The 4,692-nt window shown below is 37.0% G+C and overlaps 1 long non-coding RNA gene across 1 annotated transcript; it reads right to left on the reverse strand.

Annotated features, from left to right (window-relative positions):
• Window positions 1-621: 621 nt before the first annotated feature.
• Window positions 622-4,486, reverse strand: LOC116071119. The gene is made up of 4 exons (XR_004110716.1): window positions 4,432-4,486; window positions 3,550-3,626; window positions 938-1,108; window positions 622-715 (listed from the first exon to the last, which is right to left on the reverse strand). It is a non-coding gene; the product is annotated as an uncharacterized LOC116071119 (long non-coding RNA).
• Between the last annotated feature and the right edge of the window lie 206 nt (window positions 4,487-4,692).

Consider the following 4,692-nt stretch of genomic DNA (forward strand, 5'->3'; position numbering starts at 1 on the left):
ATGTAGGAGACAGAAGCAGACAGATTTCTGTGACTTTGAGTCTAGCTTGGTTTAACTTTTGAGTTCTAGACCAGCCAAGTCTACATAGTAATGAGATCACACCTCAAAATGTGTGTGTGTTTAAAAGTATTTATAAAACTAAATAGGAAGTGGAGAGAGAAACATAAAAAGAAGAAACAAAATTAATATATTTTATCTTTTCTTAATCTGGGGATTCTGTTCCCATTGCTAAAGGAGATCGGACATGCACAGACTAAGAAACAGCAATGTTAATAAAGCCTATGAATGCAAAGAACCATTAATGTACAATAGCACCATTATTTTTATAACATTTTACCTTGGGCTGGAGAGATAGCACAGGGGCCAAGAATACCTAGTGCTCTTGCAAAGAACCAAGTTTAATTCTTTAATACCAACATGACAGTTAGTAAATATGTGTGACTCCAGCTCTAGAAGATTGGAAATTTTCTTCTGGTTTCCACCGATATCAGGAACACATGAGGTGTACACAAGCCCGGGCAGGCCAAATCCTGCCTAATACGCATAAAAGAAAAAAAAAGCAATTCTAAATGTAAAAATAAAATACAACATTATAAGTACCCAATGAATGATCTACTTATCTCTGGGTGTGAATGAATCTTTCTAGGGCCCCCTGCTTTGTATCTACTTATAGGGTTCACATAAGATTTTGCTTTGAGTTTGAGTTTATAGAAACCTGCAAGGTGAGATTAAAGAAATAGTGTTAGGATTACAACATGAAAACAAAGAGGGTTTTCTTTCAAAAGAAAAAAACACATGCCCAATGAGAAGTTGTTTTTATTCACACCAGATAGGTAAATGCCGCGACCTGCAGGCCTTAAACTTAAAGCCTTTTTCAAACCTTGCACAAAGAATTCACGGCTACTCAATGCCTGTCTCATGATCACCACAAACTTACCAGGATCCCTTGTAGAGGTGGCAGGCTCCCACACAAGACATCTTCCACACAAAATTCATCTGCCAACCAAAACCACTGCCGTGATCTTCACTGGTCCCTTCATACTCGAGCTCTAAGGCTAGGCACCAGCTGCCCTGACCTGTAGGACTTAAACAACAGGGTTCTCTCCCCCTCCAGAGAAGGGAACAACAACAAATTTGGGATCAGGAGATGCAAAGGAGACAAGACAAAAAATTCTGATCAAGTCTCAGTTTACTTTAGAGAAGCAAAGGGTTTATAAAGCTACAGAACACAAAGGCCCAGGTGCACAGGCCAAACTGGTATTATTGCTTGGTTACACATTAACATAAATGGAATGTCCTCCATTGAAAAATCTGGAAAGGAATGTCCCCATATCATAAAATGTCTGGAAAGGAGTGTCTTCATTGTGAAAAGTCAGGAAAGCCCCCTATTGTAAAATGTCCCTAGTCAATTGCAGAAACGGAAGCAAGATAGTGGAAGAAACAAAAGAGTGTTTGTTAATAGATGATGGCCCAGGGACAAGATGGAGACTGAGATGCCAGGGGCTTTGGGGCCCCAACAGGTAAGGAGTTAGGTAAAAGGTAACTGAAAAGTAAAATCTACCTGCGTCTTGGTAGCTGTGTGCCCGGGTGGTCATAATGCCCTTTGTAATTGAAGCTACAGTTAAGTCACTCTTCTAATATCAGAAACTGAGTCATGAGGACATTTCCCACATGTGTATTCTGATTAAGAGACTACAAGATAGATGTCCTTATACTCTCACATAAATGGTTTTAACACTCCCCTCACTTTTGAATGACTAGAAGATGAGGATGGGAAGAAATACCTTAGGAAGTAGATCTGGGCCTCTGTGACCAAGGTAGAAAAAGCAGTTATTTTACCCCATGGATCTGCTTCATTAATATTAATTAAAATAGTACAACACAGGACCCATTTTAGTACTCCCTGCTTTGGGATTAGCCATTCCCATTTCTCTTTGGAGCTTTAGCTTTGTTTTGCATTCTAAATAAACTTCTGATTAAACTATATGCCTCTTGACTGAATACTTTTCTTCAAGAACACAAAACACTAAAGACCCACATAGTATCATGAGTGTGTGTGTGTGTGTGTGTGTTTGTGTGCATGCCCATGTATGCCTATACCTTCCGATAAGTCGTAATAATGCAATTAAAAAACAAAATGCATGATTCAAGGAACAGAGTGTAATTAGATCAATGTTAGAGCTGTGATCCGAACCCACGTTGTCTGGTGACAAAGCATGTTTGATTTCTACGACAGTGTTCTCTACCTTCCTATGCTGTGACCCTCTAATACAGTTCATGTTGCGATGACCTCCCAACCATACAGTTTTTGTTGCTTCTTCACAACTGTAATTTTCTGCTGTTCTGAATTATAATGTAAATATCTGTGCTATCTGATAGTCTTAGGTGACCCCTATGAAATGGTCATTCAATCCCCCAAAGGGGTCACGACCCACAGGTTGAGAACCTCTGTTGTGAGATAATTAACTGCCTCTCAGATTCATGAAATCACATCATGCAAATGTGTCTGAGGCAAGAGCAGAAGCAAAGACTGACACAGCTAATATGTCTTGCCAAACATTTTTAGAAAATTAGGATTCCTTTCCATTAAGAAAGTGAGACATAAAATCAAGGTATCCAGAGAAGTAAGCATTAAGGATTCCAACAGTATCCATAAGCAAGAAACTTAATAGGTAGTGAATACTAGAAAGAAAATTTAAAAATCTAAGAACAAAAAAATTGATATCTTAGATCTAGATGGAGATAATTATTTATGTTTTATATTATGCTATGTTATTTAGTTGAATTGTATAAGGAATTTTAAGAGTAGTCTCCCACGTGGAATTTTAACCTCTTATACTAGATTTACTTGCACTTTACTTCCACAAATGAGAATCAAATTTAATGTATTCATCCTATATGACACTCTGCGTCTCACATTTTTCTATGTGCCTGAAGACAGGCTAAAATGTCACAATCAGCAAATGTCAAAATTTTGATAGCTCGCCACAGTGAGCCTTTACTTCTCATTCAATAATGTCTGAAATTAGTTTTTCTGCTATGTGACTGCTCTTCTTTGAGAAGCAGTTCTTGCATGCAGTGAACACAAGCTATAATCTTAATCCAAGGTCCATGAAACATTTGCAATAGAAGAAAATATCAGAAATACGATCATCCCACAGGGCTTTATAAGTAGGACCTTAGGCCTATTATATTATAGAATTTTATCTACATATATTGATCGCTACGTGCAGTACAATGTCTGAACAATGTATTGCTCCACAACTTAAGATGGAAGGACACATACCCTACCAAGCAACACAGCTATTCAGTTCAGCACACTATAGAGTATCCATCAGTCATCCTCCAGATTTTGTGGCTGATGGCAGCTGTGGTGGGTATATTAGAATGGGATTACATATTGTTAGTTGTGGGAAAGACCAAATATCAAACTTTGGTTTCTACTCTAGGTATTTCACTTTTGCACCCCTGGACAGGGGGAAATCTTAAGTCAACTTATCCACACTTTTTTTGCAGGTAGAGCTCAGTCATGTGATGTCCCCTACTTACATGGAAGAATGAAGATAGGTATTCCAGCTCTGTTCACTGTGTTTGTTAACAAGCTAGTCAGTAGACAATGTCCATGCCTGAGAATGACACATGTAAATGGATTATTAATACTTCAGTCTAGATTTCTGCATATTTTTGTCTCTTAAGGGCCCCTACAAATGCTATGTACCCAAGAAACTTTCTGCCCTCCCTAATGCTATGCAATGTGTGGTAGTCAACTCTTGTAAAGGTTTCATTTAATTTAGTTTTTACATTTTATTTAAATATATATTATAAAGGTAACATAAAGAAAGGGTATATTTACCATAGAGGGAAAACTAATGGAAGCAGCATCATGAGAAAAAGCTGCCAAACACACTTACTTACTAACTTCATGACCTTGGAAAGCTGCTTCCCCTCCCTACCATTTAATTTCCTTTTCCTATAGCAGTGCTTCCCTCAAAACACTTAAAAATTTTAGCAGCCATAATATGTATAAAGCTGTTAGCAGAGTGGTTAAAACAGGAAATTTCTATAAATGGTCTCTATTACCCCATCGGTAATTAATTATACATTTACTTACCCTGATCCCTAAACCAAAATCCTGGGAACATGAACACTATTTATTCATTTAGGAGGCCTCTAGGTTCCTTCTATGATACCCTGTGAATGTTAGCTAACCAAAGAATTACTAGATCAGTACTTTCCCACTTTCATAAACATATGTGTATGCATTGTCTTGCATAATGAGAAAATAGTCTATCAAAGCAAACTCATGTTGATACTTCATATCCCATTGCAAAATGCTGAAACATATTCATAATTTTCCCTATTAGTTCACACAGTTTAGTACATAAAAGTCTACCCAAATGTATAGGGTGGTATTTATGGTTAGATTTTTACCCTGAGTGCCCTTTATATTAATGTAAACTCTTGAACAGTGACCAAAAATCATTACACTTTGATGTCTGTTCAGTGGCCAGAATGAAATGAATTGGTCTTCATCCAATTCCTGGTGGACAAGTATCTAAATCAAAAAAAAAAAAAAAAAAAAAAAAAGAATGAAAAAAATACCACCACAATTAACATTACTTTAGTTAATAGTTTCAACCACTAGGGTCAAGGATAAAAATGAATAATAAAGTTTGAACTAACCTTGCAATG

This window comes from Mastomys coucha, unplaced genomic scaffold (assembly GCF_008632895.1).
Source record: "Mastomys coucha isolate ucsf_1 unplaced genomic scaffold, UCSF_Mcou_1 pScaffold22, whole genome shotgun sequence".
Taxonomy (NCBI): domain Eukaryota; kingdom Metazoa; phylum Chordata; class Mammalia; order Rodentia; family Muridae; genus Mastomys; species Mastomys coucha.